This window comes from Capsicum annuum, chromosome 9, assembly GCF_002878395.1.
Source record: "Capsicum annuum cultivar UCD-10X-F1 chromosome 9, UCD10Xv1.1, whole genome shotgun sequence".
Taxonomy (NCBI): Eukaryota; Viridiplantae; Streptophyta; class Magnoliopsida; order Solanales; family Solanaceae; genus Capsicum; species Capsicum annuum.
Genome location: NC_061119.1, coordinates 126,291,734 through 126,309,690, shown reverse-complemented (window position 1 = coordinate 126,309,690; position 17,957 = coordinate 126,291,734). Strand labels below are relative to the sequence as shown.

Sequence of the window (17,957 nt, the reverse complement as noted above, 5' to 3'; positions counted from 1 at the left end):
GATAATCAAATATTCATCACACATGTTATTTAATTTCATGAAACTTGATTTAAATCATGGATTGGAACCCAATTATTATTATGACAATGAATTCAATCTAAATCAAACATGGAAATCATAAATATGAGATCCTGTAGGTTTAAAAGGGGATTCTTGGACTCTATGGGTGAACGGAATCCATATATAAACATCTAACATACCTTAATTTGTGATATTCTTGAAGTTCTTTAAGGATTTCTTGGGCTTGACCTTGCTTTTTTAAACTAGGGTTTCTTCCTCTTTGAGAGAGATGATTTTGTTCTTGATAGAAAGTAAGGAAAAATAATATAATAGGGTATTTAGGGCATAATTTTGTGTTTAAAGGTTGATCTGGGTCATGGAAAAAACCCTATTTCCCCTAGAAAGTTTTTAATTATCATCACTAAACACCGAATTTGGGCACATAGTGCTACACGATATTATCACATCATGTCACTGGAAACTGACGATTGGGAAATGGGTTGATGGCGTGATGCGACGCTATCGTATTACCTCACTGGTTATGAATTTTTCCCTTTTATGCGGTGCGCCATGATCGTGGATCTCACTAGAAAGTGACAATTGGGAAAAACGCTAGTGGTGTGACATGGTGGTATTGCGTTGTCTCACTGGAAAATAACAAATGCTATTTGGACTACCTCTGCGATGCGCTAGAGTTTCAGGTGGTACACAGTCTTACTAAAATTGATCCAACTCTTTGCTTGGGTGTCGGATTTGGGCAAATTTGGTATCGATAGAAATCTTATCAAAATCTTGAAAATTAAATGTGTATAAAAGTGTATTCATCTTTAAAGCAAGTCTTTGACATTTTTGGGATGACTTTAAGCTAGGTCAAAGTATGGGGTGTTACACTTTATTACTCCAACTTTATTAAGATATACCTTAGGTGGAATTTTAGGTTATCTAACCTAATTATTACAAAACTACTAAGACGTATCATGATTTAGATAAACACTATTAGTGGTGTAGTATGAAGAAGGATATTATTGATTTTGTGGCCAAGTGTTTGAATTGTCAGCAAGTGAAGTATGGGCATCATGGAATAGGTAGTATTACGAAGATGATTTTTTTCTCAAGTAGAAATAGGAGGGAATCACTATAGACTTTATGGTTTTCTTACCCCTAACTTTAGGAAAGTCTAATTCTATTTGGGTGACTGTGGATAGGTTGACAAACACTGTGGATAGATTGACTAAATCAACATACTTCATACCTATGGAGAAGGACTATAATATGGAGAAGTTGTCCAAGATCTACATTTGAGAGATTATTTGAGTGAATGGTGTATCCATCTCTACTATTTCTAATAAAGGTATAAAGTTTACCTCAAATTTTGGAATTTTATGCATTGTAATTGGGTACACAGCTTAATATAAGCACAACTTTTCAATCTAATATTCAGGGCCAGTCAGAATAGACCATTTAGGAACTATGGACATGCTTCGAGCATGTGTTATGGATTTTGGTAGTCATTGGGACTTATTTTTCCTTTAGCAGAGTTTGCTTACAACAACAGTTACTATTCTAGAATTTAGATGTCTCTTTCTATACTTTCTAAGGGTATATCAATAGATCCTCTATGGGATGGTTTAATATATTTAAGGTTTGCTAATGGGACACTAAATTTCTCAGTGACTTAATGGATCGAGTGAGTTTGACCCATTAAAGGCCTGTGGCTTCCCAGAGTAATCAAAAGAGTAATTTTGTCCATTGGGTCCATGAGGTTGCATTCTTACTTAGTGAGAAAGTTTTCTTAAAACTATCACCTATGAAGGGTGTGATGAGATTTGGGAATAAAGGGATGATTAGTCCATGATTTATTAGTCCTTTTGAGATCCTTGAAAAATTTAGAGATTTGTTGTATATGATATCTTTGCCTCCATATCTTTTCGTTATTAATATCTAATATTCTCAATTTCTATGCTGAATAAATACCATCTACATAATTGACATGTGATGTTGTGGTCAACTGCCACATTAGATGATGACTTATCCTACGAGGAAGATCCTATTGCTATCTTTGATATGTAGTTTATGACGTTAATGTCTAATCATATTGATTTGGTAAAAGTCTATTAGAAAGATCACCCTATTAAAAAGGCTACATGTGAGGTTAAGTCGACATGCAGTGTAGATCTCGTAGCTTTGTACCAATTTGGGGACATTGTTTTCTAGTGCAAACTCATGTGTTAGTGAGACATGAAGGATAATGTAACAACCCTTGTTGTGAATTTGAGCTTTTTCTATGTTTTGACCATTTTTTCATCCCCTAAGTTACTATGACCTTCCTTATAGTTATTATATGCCTTACGTGAGTTGTAGAGTGGGATAGAATAGTCGTAGAGCATCCATGAGTTACTTGAGCAAGTTTAAGATTTTCAAGTCTTAAAAGTAATTAGTTTGACTTTGGTCAAATTTTTATGATTCAAGTAGTGGATGGTGATTATGTCAGTTCCATTAGATCAGCAATGTCAATTTTTGGTAAGTAGCATGGCTTTTTTGGGTTTTGAGGCTTTCGTTAAAGTTTTGATCTCTTAGACAAAAACACTAGTTAAAAGAGTCTAAAGAGTTCCCAAGGGTCAACTTTTTGATAACTTTTTTTTGTAATTTTTATTGTTTCATTGAGTCTGGATATCAAAATTGACCTAGTAGCATTCTTAGATTATTTATGTGTTCTCAATCAAATTATGAGGTCAGTTTGAAGTCATTTTTACTTGGTTAAAATCTCAGCATTGTTGGTTCTGGTGCAACCTCTTTAGCAGATACATGGTCACCTTAGTGGTGTCACTTTGGTGGATGGATCATCTTTGATAAACCTTTACCTTTCTGACCTTATCTCCTTAGTGATGCTTCTTTCACATTTGCAATGTCACCTTAGCAGAAGAGGTGTCACCATAGTTGTCACCTGCGTGGCAAGTGACTATCGCCTTAGGGGCAGTATGTTAACTAAGGCAACATTGATTAATAAACCATTTTCTATTATTAGTTTTATTCTCATTTATTAATTTTTTATATTTACAACTTTTCAAAGCTCAGTTCATGATAATTTCAAAGTGAATTTTCATCAATCTTGCATGGGTACATTCTAAAATAATAATTTAAATATTTTGATTGATTCTATCATAAAAACAACTATAAAACTTTTATGTCAAATATGGATTCTTTGTTGTTTTACTTGATAAAGTTACAAATTGAGTTTCTTTTATTCCTAGCTCGATTTGACCTTGCTTTGGATTTTCATATTTAGAATATTTAGGATATGGATAATATGATTCCTAAATAAAATATCAGGTTTACCTTTTTGAATTATTTTTAGACCTCGAATAAACGTAGATAATATGGGTATCATTAGACTCCTTTTGATATATAAGTTAAAATTTTGATGGCATTGGTTCATTCTAAGGTTGAACATAAAGGAAAGGCTCCATGTTGAAAGGAAAAGGCTTGAGGTTTAACTTTTTGAGGTAGGTTATGGTTTAACTTTCTTTAGACTGGACTAGGTAGTTAACCACTCATGTAATGTCTACTATAGATTAGGGATCTCATCATGGGGTTTATATTTGAGCTTATTATTTTATCGTGTTTCTTGTGTGGGGGCCTATATGCATATTATTTAAAAAAAGAGAATATTATTATTTTGATTCCCCATATGGGGACATATGTTAATATTATATTCAATTTGACAGATGATAATAATTATTACACTTGAGTGGGTTCTTGAAATGATATATGTTTGGGCTCATACGTGACACTTTATTTTTATGGAGTCATGAGATAATTTATATAATGATTTATTGAATTTAAAGATATTTGAGCTCATTTAATACCCTCACAAAATTTATTAAAATATAACATTGTCTGGGTTATGTGCATGCATCTTCATTTTAATTATCTATATATAAATAGTTGGGACCACAAAGAGGTACTGATTTTTGAAACAAATGAAACAATTTATGAAATCCTTAACCAAAGAATATATGAGGAAAGTTGATTAAGATATGAGATTGTGAAAGTATATGGGTTGTGAACCCCCCATGGTGTCCTATCTTAGAATCTTTTACTTGGAAAGAGTACGCAAGGTGATATTAAAATATTACATCATGGTCATAAAATAGCATTGCATCACTTGAATTCCTTTTACGTGTTTGATATTATGTATTCAACCTTATTTTGTGTATATATCCATGTCTAGTATTATATATATATTATACTTGTGGAACTATTAGGAGATATGGTTTGGGCCACTATAAGGAACTTTTCTATATGTAACTGGAAGGGTTCTTATAGTATTATTTACTTATTTAGATTTTTACTTTGCTCAGTTGACCTGTGATAGCTATTAGATACAAGTGGAACATACTCACTCCTACTTTTATGAATTTTCAATGTTGATCCTTGTATGGGTGTGGCCCGTAGTAGTGAAATTATTGAAACACCTTGAGTTTTGACCATTAGAAATTTCCTAAGTTTTAACTCTCTGGTCATTATATGACTTGAGCTTACTAGTCGTTTGGTGTGGGTACTGTATAGGGGTCTTAGTCGTGTGTTACTCTGTGTGGTTTTGATTTTTTTCTATCCAAAGTACAAGTGGACATCATAATAGTTATATGATGATGGTATGAGATGGTTATGGACTCGTATGATTCTCAGTGTGTCAAGATCTTCGTAGGCTGCATAGGTTATGGGTTAAGGGTACCAATCGTATGTTATGGATACGAGTTGGCCTTTGTAGTTTTACGTTGGACAGTTTTGGAGTCCAACATGTTGTCTAAGGTACGAGTGGAGGGTACCACTCATAAGTTGTTGGTAAGGCTTGGTAGGTTAAGTCATACCCTCCTACGCCTATTTTTCAGCTTTTAAGCTGATGGTATTTCGAACATTTCACACCCCAAAACCCTTAACACCCTATGCCTTATAACACTTTGTGGCCTCTTATAACTCACTTGAAAGATCAAAATACATCTATAATTATCTCTAAATTACCTAAAAAAGATTGGCATAAGATTTTTTTCAAGGTGATCATCTAGAGGATTAAGGAAGAAGATCTCTCTGAGAATCTTTATAAATATGGAATATTACTCCTCCCTCTTTATTAGTTCAAACTAAAATCATGTTTTACTTAATAGGTTTCATGGCATAATTATGATATTATTTTGGGTTTGGAAATATGTGTTGGGGGTTTTGGTTATTCTTGGCTGGATAATCTTTTCCAATATTTTTCTTATGGTTTCAAGTTATAATTGTGGTTTGAACATGTATTTTTATGGGAATGGTAAATTGGTACTTGTCTTTAGTTTTGGAAACTATATGCCCTCAACAAGTTTGATAAAATGCCAATGAGAATGTTTTTGCCACATAATTTGATTATTATTGAAATCTTTTCATTGTAAAATATGGTAATGGAAAAAAAATTTGTTTGGTTCGTTTTAAAATATTGATGAAGGCCTTGGTGGCCATAGAACCCAAATTGATTTTTTTAATAGAAATTGGTAATAAACTCAAATCACTTGTATAATTATTTTTGGTTTGTGCGTTACAACTTGGTTTGGTTTGTTTCATAAGACTAATGCATGGAGTAAATGGTTAATTGGTTAAGGATTATTTTGAAAACCTTATGGGGTACACGGTAATCCCCCAAGGGATTTCTAAAATGGAGTTTGTGGGGTACATGGGAATCCTCCTAAGTGTTGGCTAATGACTTTGCTTGCAAGCTATAGTCAGTATGATGATACAACTAACTAATGCCTTAAGAATTTACATTTGTAATTGGTAGTTTGGTAATGTGTTAAGTGTCTTTAATTGGGCAATAATGGCGGGTTGTGATAGCTAGCCGTGAAGGTGTGAATCCAAAAGGTTGACACTAGAAACTCATATTTGCTGACATGAGATTTGGTCTTGATGACCACGTGCTTATGGGTATAAGGGAATCCCCAAAGTATATACACGTACATTTGTATCAAGAAGGGTGAAGGGTACAAGGGAATCTTAGGCCACCTATAGTATCTCCAGTTAGGCGGCTATATATATTGGGGCCCAAAAAAAAAGGTAACATTGGACCCATATAGCCAATGGGTAGATCATGATGGTAAAGCTATATAACTCGGGTTAAAGATTTTTAATGCATGCTAAACCTGGTTCCCTTTCTCGGCATGGTATATGTGTATATATGTATGTGATTTCATATGGTTATTTTGGTTTTGAATGATGTCATTACTTTCTCCTTATTCGTGAGTACATGTTATCGTTCACCCACTAACCCATCTTCGAGTGCTATAACAACACGTGATGTAGGAATCAACCATACTATCACACTTTCTAGTCATTGATGGTGATTTGGGGATAGCTTGAGTCAGACTAAAGTGGTGGGCTTCTAATTTTTGGAAGGCCCATTTAATTTTTATGGTTTATTTTATAATTTTACTATTCCCTTGATATTTGTTTTGTGTATAGTCGGTGTCATTTTCTGACTAAGTATTCTTGGACATTGTTTAAAGGCTTTATGTAGACAACTATGGACATGGGTATGAGGTCATTATGATATGGATTTGGGTTATAGTTTTGGTCAGTTGGCTATTGGGTGGATTAACTTGGTTAGTTTGGTTTCAAATATAGACTTATCCTAAAGTATTACATTTTAAAATATTCTATATTGTTATATATTTGGAATTCATCCAACTCAGGGTATATATTGGTTGGTTGGATTAGGGATCATGGGTAGTCTCCGGTCCTGGTTTGACTTGAGATACCCATTACGACAAGTCCCTAGTTCTGGTTATGTCAAGTTGGTATCAGAGTTTATGTTTAAATGTCATGAGGTGTCCACAAAGTCATGTCGAGTAGAGTATCTATTATGGGTGTGTAGCATGCCATACTTATAAGGGAGAGGCTATGAGACCTCTAGGAATGTTTCACTTTCTTATTGTTTTATTTTTGGTCTATAGGATCTAGTGTCTTGAACTCTCCCCTAAATCTTCTTCTTTTTTCTTTTTAGATTATGTCTTTTGACGATCTAAAGCTCATGGAAACTCATCCATCCCATCCGAGGATGACGTTGACAAATCTCAATCAACTCATAGGGTACAGACTAGGTTAAGGGTCGCTACATCTGATTTTCCTCATGGAGTTCCACCGATCTCCACTGACCCTGCTCCAGATAATGACACTCATGCATAGTCACCCAAAGAAGCTATTACCAATGATGAGTTTCAACATTCTATTCAACTGTTGACCCAAATAGTGACATATTTGTCACAATATTCTAGTCCCATTAGTGTGAGAAAGAATAAGGCAAGATTAAGAAATAGGAAAAGTAAGAGGTCCTAATATTCAGACTGGGAGGGGCAGAAAAATAGTGGTAGAGATGGTAAACAGTGCTCTGAGTAAGGGAATCCAAGAAATCCCCAGGTGGTTGTCAATGTCCCTTATCCTCAGTGTTCTGGTAACTATCATTTTTGGGCTGGTGGAGCCCAGTCAATCCCAACCTATCCTTCTAGCTGGTTTGGTAGTCTTTTGCACCACATTTATTGCTATAAAAAGAGGAATCGGTGTTTTAACTATGGTAAGTTGAGTTATAGACTGCGGGAGTATCCTAGAAGGAATGCCACTAGGCCATAGGATACTGGTTTAACTTCTCTAGCTCCTGCGCCAAGGGTTTCTACTTTGGGCCTCGGCACTGGTCGGGACCATCCTGATGATCTCACTACCTGGAAGGATTCCAAGGAATTTCCTGATGTCATTACTAGTACAGTCAAACTCTTATCCTGTGATGTGTACTGTTTACTTGATCTCAGGTCCACTCTCTCTTGTGTGACCGCACTTGTGGTTATGTATTTTTGTTTTGGTCTTGGATGTCTTTCAAATCCTTTCTATGTGTCTACCATACTAGGTTACTCTGTGATTGCTAGACAAGACTATATGAGGTGTGTGGAATCTATTGGTAGTAAAGGAACTGTGGAGGATCTGTTTGAATTAGATATTATTGGTTTCAATATCATATTGGGGATGGATTGGTTGCACTCATGCTATGTGTCTCCAGATTTTTAGACCCGTGAGATTGTCTTTGAATTTCCTAATGTGCTAGTTATCGGGTTGGAGGGTGGTTCCTTAGCTCTTAAGGGGATGTTCATGTCATATTTTTAGGGCCAAAAATTTATTTCCTTAGGTCTTCCCTGATGACCTTCTTGGTACCCCACCCGATGGGGAAATTGACTTTAAGATTGACCTCCTTTCTAAACACTCGTTCCTTCTCTATCCCTCTTTATAGAATTACTCCAATTAAGTTAAAGATGCTTACAGAATAGTTAGAGTATTCTTTGATAAGTGTTTGTCCACCCTAGTATTTTTTCGTGGGGTGCTTTCATTTTCTTATGCATAAGGGGGTGATTTCCTCCAGGTATGTATAGATTACTGGCAGGTGAATAGGGAATTTAGGGTGACCTCGTCATGGGGTAGACCATATATGTATATTCTATATTACGTACTCGGTTGATAGTGTATGATGGTTGATAGACACTATGTTTTGACCTTAGATATTAATTTTGGTGAAAGGAGTATGTTAGTTCGAGGATAGCTAGGTGAGATTTATGGGGGTAGATTTGTAGGCTTGGTGGAGTATGCATAAGAGATGAGGTTTATGACTCACGAGATACAGAAGCGGGAAAGTTGTGAACTAAAGGCCAGAGGTCCAGGTTGAACTGATGGATTGGAGCTGAGTTATTAAATGGGTTAGGGCATAGGGTTTGTTAGTCTATGTTGGACCCCAGGTGGAATCTGGATAAATAAGGTTTTAAGTACATAATATCCTAGTGTCCCTAGTACATGTCCGTAGTAATACCCCTTAGAGAGAAGTGTTGTTCTTGTAGGTATAGTAAGATAGAGATCGAAGGGCTAATCTTAGACTTTTTGATAGATTTGGAATTCAAGGGAAAGTCATGGTGAATTTACTCCTATTCTAGTTAGTCCCTCCTATTTAAATTAAGAAGGCACTCTACTAGTGTCGTACGCATTCTAATAATGCTGATGCCCAAGGTTCATTTTCTATATGCCGCATATATCTATACTCTAGCCACTGAATCAAAGAAAATAATGGTCCTAAAAAATTTGAGTTTTCGGGTGTTCAAGCTCTATACCGTAATACTCATGATTTATAGATTCATGTCTTACGTTACGCCTGGTTCTAAGAAAAAGTAGTTTCAAGCAGCAATCTTTTCTTTGTTCCTTGGATATAAATCTCGACATTATGTTACACTACATACGATGTATGCAATCGTGTTTCTTTTAAGGACCGATCCCAAGGACTCATATTATGATGTTTTTATGTTAGAGTAAATCCCTCATTTATGAACTGGGTGGTTTCTTTGGAGTACCTCAAGCCTATTGAACCATATCTCATCTTGCAGCTCTCTCCTTAGGTAGTATGATAGGTAAGAGTTGTAGATATCCTTTGTTGTGAAATTTTGGGGTGACTTTTAGAGAAAAGGTTATGAGTGTAGATGGAAGAATACGATGAATATTGTCATATAAAATAGTCGTGGAGGGGAGGTGTTGTGAAAACAATTGTGATAGTGATTAAAGGTTTTAGTTTTGGTGAGGAAATCCATACAGCGGGTATATTAATGATAGGCTAGAGCGTAGTGATTAGTAGGTACCTAACCATTGTGTTATGCATCCAAATCTCTATTATTAAGACATGGGTTTCATGATTATAGTGATAGATGTGGTGGTATTATCTAGCTGGTGTAAAGTATAGGGTCCCATAGTTTCTGCTAGCACATTTAACTCTTAATTAGTCTTTAGCATCGGATGGATATGTGCTTCTATTCAAGCCCTCTAGTTATGTATTTATGGGGGAAAGTTGGAGGGTTGAGATGAAAAGGTATTGTCTTCATATTGAAAGCTCGATGGAGAATATGGTCTATTTAGGGGATATTAGATATATGGGTTGTGGAGAATGGAGCTACTTAGGATGCGGAAGAGTACGTGGAATCCAAGTATCCATGTTTGTTCTTTATTTTGGAAATTGGTGTGTAAGGTATGTGTTCTTCATAACATCTTTATTTTCTGACTTTATTAAAAGGAAGTTTGGTAGGTAATTGAAGCACCCTGGGTTTCAGAACCATAGAAAATTTCTTGGATTTTATGTTTTTGGACATCATACGACATATAGGTACTAGTCGTATGGTGGGGTACAACTGGTATAGGCTGGTCGTATGATAACCAGTGTTGGTTAGTAGGTTAGATTGGTTTCGGGAATAGGTACAACTAGGTGGGTACGAGTCGTATGGTTAGTGGTGGGACATATGGTTTGGTTTTTTCCGTCACTTCATCTAAGACTTAGTAACTTAACTTGGATCTAAGTATGAGTAGCTCACCATGAGCCTTAAGATAGGGTACGAGTCATACCATTGACTCGTATGGTATATAGTTTTCAAACTTTCTTTGATTCTATTCTTCCTGGGATACGGTTTAAGGATACTAATCATATTGTTTGGGTATGTCTTAGTTTAGGTAAGTCATATGTTGGATAGTGTTGGTCCAAAAGGGAGGCCTAGGGTATGAGTAGTGGGGTACCACTTGTATTAGAGTATACGAATGGTATGGGGGAGTGTACCCTATTATTCTAATGTTAAACACTTAGAAACTCTCTCTAATTCTCTCTAAGTCTCTTAGGTAATGAAAGGTAGGGTTTCATCTAGAGGATCAATTTATGGCTTATACGGGTGATTTCTCTCCATCATCTTCGAAATCGAAGGTATATGCTCTTCCCTCATTTTTAGTTCCAACTAAAGGCATGTTTTATACATTGTTTTCATGGCATTATTATTGTTTTTATGCTTTTAAGGTTTTTAAATATGTGTTTGGGTTTTGGTATTAAATGTTTGGTTATGGTTTTCCTATGTTTTAATTATGTATTTACATACTTTAATGGTGGTTTGGACAATTGGTTTCATAGGAATGTTTAATTTGTAATTGGAATTGGTTTTGGAAACACTATGCCCTTAACATGTTTGATAAAATGCCTATGAGAATGCTTTTACTGTATTATTGGACTTTTAATGGAACTATTGCATGGTATGGTTTGGTAATGGAACACAAAATATTATAAATGGTTTAAATAGTTTGCAATGGTTAAATGGTAAGGTTTAGTGGTAATAGTTATAGTTAAATAAATTTCCTTATGGGGTACAAGAGAATTCCTGAAGTAAACTTGTAATGAAAAACTTGTGGGGTACATGAGATTCCCCCAAGTAAACTTAATAATGGAACACTTGTGGGGTACATGGGATTCCCCCAAGTTAACTTGATAATGTAATCTATCGATAAATAGGAATCCCTTTAAATAAAAAGGATGGTAATGGACATTGCTTGCAAGCTATAGTCAGTATGATGATAACACTACTCATAGCCTTGGGCAATAATAATGGAATAATGGTTTGGTTAGATGGTAATGATTTTAATTGGGCAATAATGGTAGGGTATGATAGCTAACTGTTGTAACACCCATGTTTTGCACCGCACCCGACCCCACTAGGGAGTTAGTTTTAGAGAAATTAGGTTATTCCAATTAAAGTGACGTTTTGAAAAGGGATTATTTTATTTATAGAGTCGCCACTTGGAATTGAATTTGGGTGTTCCGAGTCACCTTATTGAATCCCTATTCAAAAGGAAATGACTCTTTATTTTTTTATTTTTTGGTCTGCGAACTAGGAATCAGGATAAGGAATTCTATTGACCGAGGGGAAGGTGTTAGGCACCCCTCGAGTCCCGTGGTTCTAGCACGGTCGCTTTCTTCTTCTTTGGTGCAGCTGTTTTCGCCTTAGCAAAACCGGTAGCAGCAACGGTGGTGGTAGTTTTCTTCTTTGGTTTAGCTGCGGCGGTTTTGGTGGTGGTGGTGGTGGTGGGTTTAACGACGGGGGAGACTTTGAAGGAGCCTTTGACTTTAGTGAGTTTTCCAGAAGCGACGAGCTTTTTTAGTTGAACAAGCAAGAGTTTTCTGAAGTTTGGAGGCAAATCCTTATGCTTTTATTCAATGTATTTGGCTATGGCTACTTGACTTGAACTAGTTCGCTCCTTCAACGCCTTTATGGCTTCTGTTATCATCTCAGCATAAGGAGGATGAGATCTGGATTTCTTAGCAGCAGTAGCAGAAGAAGTCTTCCTCACAGTGGTAGCAGTAGCAGACACCATTTTTGCTAAATTAAACAAGAGTAATTTGCTCTGTATTTTGACAAGGATAGGGAGCCAGTTAAGATAAATGTTACGAGTGAAGAATTTGAAAATGAAGAACAAAATCATACTAAAACAAACAAAAATACAACAGAATTTGAAAGACGAAGATTCGACCTCGCCAATAAATTAGTTTAATCAACCGTATCAAGTTGGAGCAAGGATAAGGCAAACCTCCAAGGGATTCAAGGCCACAAACCAACTGCCAAGTTTAAAACTCACAATTTTTTTTTTCTTTCCTTGCTTGAACAGGGGAAAAGTAATCTTGTGAAGTTTAGTGAAAGAAGAAAAAAAAACAACAAGTATAGCAAAGTTAAGATTTCTTAAATTTTCTCTTTTTGTTATACTCCTATAATTCTAAGTTCATATAAATGTAATTATAATAATAATAATAAAACCCCTCATATTCAAGACTGGGGCATTTTTTTTTGTTTTTCTAACAAAAAAAAATCATAATCTTTATTCGTCTTCATAGGGAGCCATACCTTAGTGGAAATCTTTTTCGTCTTCATAGGGCGCCATCCCCTAGTTGACATCTTATTCTTCTTCATAGGGCATCATCCCCTAGTTGACATCTTTTTCGTCTTCATAGGGCGCCATCCCCTAGTTGACATCTTTTTCGTCTTCATAGGGAACCATCCCCTAGTTGACATCTTATCTCGTCTACACAGGGCGCCATCCCCTAGTTGACATCTTATCTCGTCTTCATAGGGTATGACAATCCCTAGTCACATTTTTAGGAGCAAAAATCCTAATTCTTTTTCATGCATAACTTTCTTTGGTTGCATTATTGATAAGAGAATCTTATTTTATTGCATGCCTAGCTTTGATTTCTATCATTTTTATTTATTTATTTTTAAATTGTTGTGTATTTTTTCTAATAACTCACAAAAATTTCCTAGTGTAAACTTGGTACGGAAAAATTTCGTTTGTTTTGTTTTGTTTTCTTGATGGCTTGTAGGTTTTCTGCAAAACAAAGGTTTAATGCTGAGAATCGCATTCCATCTTTGATTTGAGTAGTGAAGAATGATTAGTTTGAAAATACAGAGTCATCTATGCATCTGTAGCGGCCCAACATCCCAAGAGTCATCTGCATAACTCCTGATCAGGAGAACAAATATCCAAAGTATTCTATGAACTATCCTTTGGAAGAGTGTCAATGACACAATCCAAGTTGCAAGTTCAAGTCTCAAATCCTAACTTCAAGATCAAATCTTGATATCAAGGTACCCACCAGAAGAAGGTGAGGCAATAACTGAAGATCCAAGAGGAAGATCAGAAGCAAGAGGATCAAGACAAATAGAATAGATAGGATCTTGTACTTTTATTTCCAGTTTTATTTTTTTTATGTAATAAAAGGAGCAACGAACCGAAAACTCGACGAGACCACAACTCGACTCTCTAACTCATCCATTCATTCCACTCTTACATCCATTTGAATTACACGTGACCTGATCTCTTATAACCCGAGATATGTAGGATGCCCAAAGCCAGGGATCGGTCACACCTCTTTCCTACTTATTTACGTATTACTTTTGAATAAATGGTTGGGCCAAAAATTAGTCATGTTCACTTCTTTGCTCGAAAATTCTCCATATTTGCAAGCAAAGAGGGGCATTCTGTAAACACCTAATTTTTTGACCATAACCTAATGTTTTACGTCATTTTTAGTGTTTAATATATATGTATTTTATTTTTAGGTCTAAGTTAGATATTTCAATTTTATCTTAGTTTAACAAGGTTTGTTTAAAAGTTTTGAAAACTACAAAAATAGATTTACATTTTAAATAAGCTTTTATTTTCATTATTTGTTTATTTATTTATTTACTAAGAAATTTTTTTTTTCATATTTGTTTTCTTCTTTTAATTTTTAACAAATAATCTAGTGATATTAATATTCCGTAATCATGTTTTAAGACTAATTATTTAACTTACTTATAGTTTAATAGTCTTAAATAAATTTTTAATTTTTAATTTTTTTTATTTTTTTTATTTATAACATTAATTTCAAAAAAAATAATTAAAAAAAAGAAGAAGAAGCCCTAAACTACCCCATCACCCTTTTCCTACTAACCTAAAATCACTCCCCCATTATCTCCCAATTTTCCACGTCCACAACCTACACTACAAATACACATACACCATATATAACAGACATACGCAAGCAACCAAAAGAGGGAGGGAGAATACAATTACAGAGAATAATTTGGGATTAGAAGAGACACGGACAAAGAAGAAATACACTTAGGGAGATCAAACGAAAAATAGAAGAAAAGAAAAGAGAGCAAAATAACATTCTGTAAGAAGAGAAAAAAAAACAAAAGGGAAGAAGAGGAAAAGAAAGAAAAAAAGAGCCACGAGTTGAGTTCGGGTTTTGTTTCAAGTTTTTGGTCTAGCGTTTGCTCCTTTACTCAGTTTAATTCATCACACAGGAGATTGCAAGCGAACTGAAAATAGTTGAGGTTCATTTTTATCTTCTGTGTCAATATATTGGAGAAAGCATTGGCTTCATATTAGAGGTCCATTTCTTAACGTTCATTTGACTCATTTCATGTTTATTAATGTAATATTCTCATAAAGTTGTTACTCTTTGTAATGTATAATTTTCTTCTTGTTAGTTTATTAATTTTTCTTATTCTCTCGATACAACAACGGTGATAAGCATGTTATATTTTTTAATGAACTTTCATGTTTTAGTAACCACTAATGGCGATGAAAACTTATTCATGGTAATAAGTCTAGTTGTTAAAATAAAGTATGGTTTAGTTACACTAACATGAAAAATAGGTTTTCAAAATTCTCTAAGTTCTACTAGGTGAAGTCCCATCGTTTGAAAATAAGAGATGTAAGTATTGTTGCCTTTAGTGCATTTTCTAAATATTGACATCTCTACTGAATTTTTCCATCCACATAAGATATACATTGTTCTACTGATACATCCGAAAGAATATTTTATAAATTTCTTTCAAGAAGTTTTAAGTTTGTCCTTTGTTATTGGGATTTTAATGTTCCAACTGTTATGAAATTTATTTTGAGTGAGTGTTGAGTCATCTCAGTTTGATTTTTGTTTAATGCTTAAATGTGTACTACTATAAGATTGACTTAATCCATTCCAACGAGAAAATGGGGAGAAAACCACTACTCGAGAGGAGAGATTAGGTATTAAACTTTAGAAAGTTTAAATTCTATTTTAAGGAAAATATAACCACGGTAAAACTGGAGAATAGTGCTATCATTAAGTCACTATTTCAAGTTTCTAGTTTGTTAGAATGTGAAAATTTTGATGATATAATTTCTTTATGTGTCATTTGATCATCCCTGCTTAATTCAATGTTTCTTTATTGGAAAATTATGTATAACACTTGAAAGAAAATGTTAGTGTATCATTTGGGGGGTATCGTAGTGATTCAGATTAACTCATCATCTCTAAGATTATCACAAATCTAGTCAACCATTTCAAGATGTGATTTATTAAGTAAATGAAAGGGAAAGTATGGGATTGCAAATTTATTCAACACCCATCTCAAAAAAAAAAATTAATTGAAAGGAGAGGAAAAACTCATTATATGGGAGTGAACTTATAAAATAAAGGTTCTCAACCTTAAGAATTTAAAAGTTTATTATACAAGTGAAAATTAACGATGAAGTTGGAAAACCTTGCTACCGACCAATCGTTATAATAAAATCTAACTTATCATTTAAAACCGATCGAATCGAGTTGGGTAGATTCTGAACATATTACATGCTTATTTAGACTTTGAAAAATGGAGAGATCCATAAATGCCTCAAAGGCGGGAGAGATATACCAAAACTCGTGGTAAGGCAGAAAAGTACTACTATCAGTAAGCCACACATCAATACAGTTTTAAACAATTTAAAATAAATTTAAAGTAGGATGTAAGTAACTTTTAGGCCAACAAATATTATATATCCAAAAGATTAATTTAAGCCAGACGTAAGTCATTAAAGCGACCGTGCTAAATAAAATCATCAATAAAGATTTATCATTATGTATCAAAAAACAACAAATCAATGGATCATCAAAACAGTCTAAGTTAAATAAAATTCATTCAATTAAATTAACATCCATAGAAACAATGTTTATATCAAAAAACGTATAAAAGGATACTAGAAAATGAAACCCCCAAACAAAGAGAACTTTGAAAAGGATTCATAAGAGCCATATGTTTTCAAAACTAAATTCATAATGATGGTCTTTGATGTTATGATGATGAATTGTACCAAAGCGGATAATAAATTGAGTAACTGTAAGGACATTTAATATACATTAAATAAACCTGAGAACATACCTGATTTCTCATATCCTATTTCTACCGAACCATTAGAGATGAAAAATAAAGCATTATTTTAAACGTTTCAAATAACATGTAACAAAAACACCTTCAATAAAAGTTTATCATTATGTATCAAAAACAACAAATCAATTGATCATCAAAACAGTGTAAGTTAAAATTAGCAATATGTAATATGTGTTACATAGATGAGTATACTTACGCATTTAAAGAATATTATTATAAAGGAACATATAATACTGAAGAAAGTAAAGAAGTAAGAAAATTATATTTTAATAAATTACCTGAACCATTTAGTTCAAAAATAATAAAAAAATTAGGATGAAGCAAAATTAGTAGATACTTTAGCAGCAAGAATAAAATTTTTACAACAATGGTATAGAAACCTATGTGAAAAATAAATAGAAGAAATAAAAATGGAAAAAACATTAATAAGAAAATTAGCATGTTGCAAAGATAAAATAACACCTCAATTTGGATGCGAAGAAAGATATTATAAGAAAAAAAAAACACATAAGAAATATAAGAAATACAAAAGATCAAAATATAAATTAAGAAACCAAGAAAAAGTTATTATGTAAAAAATTATAAACAAAAAAGACCATATAGGAAAAAAAAATCTATAAAAGAATGTAGTTGTTATAATGGTGGAAAATTAGTATATTAAGCTAGAGATTATAAATTACCTAAAACCGCAAAAAATAAACAAATATCAGAAATAAAAATAGAAATACAGAATATATGCAGATAGATTATATAGATTACGAATTAGAAAGTGAAGACAATATATATGAAATTTTAGAGAATGAAACAGATAATGAAATAGATAGTGAATTAGATGAATTAAATGACTGAAGAAGATATAAAAATAATAACAAAGGAAGAATATTTAAGTGAAGAAGGAACAGATCAAAAATTAATATTTGATAGTCACATATTTGATGAAATAAAAGGAAAAGAATTAGATTTAAGTGTAGAAAAAATATTTAAAATACCAACAATTAAAAACATATTTAGTAAAGGAAAAGAAGAATACTACGTAGTAAGCCAAAAAGAACATGTAATAGACTGTAGATATGCAAAAGGTAAAGCTAGTATACCACTAGTAACAAAAAGGTTAATTAATAAAGAAATAAACGATATAAAAATTAGAGACCTAATAAAATACGTACACCTAGGAGGTACAGAGATATTAATAAAAGCATGTTTCAGAGAAGGAATAGATACACCTATAGAATTATACCTAGCAGATGATAGAATTATAAAACCTCTAGAAAAAAGTATAATAACTGCCATAAAAGGAAATTTAATATACCAAAAATTTAAATTTATAATAAGTGCAAATTATTCAGTAGTAATAAAAGATAATAATATAGATAA

At 33.5% G+C, this 17,957-nt stretch overlaps 1 pseudogene; it reads right to left on the bottom strand.

Annotated features, from left to right (window-relative positions):
* The window catches only part of LOC107841365, a 95,623-nt pseudogene extending 83,360 nt beyond the window's left edge, over nucleotides 1-12,263 (bottom strand).
* Between the last annotated feature and the right edge of the window lie 5,694 nt (nucleotides 12,264-17,957).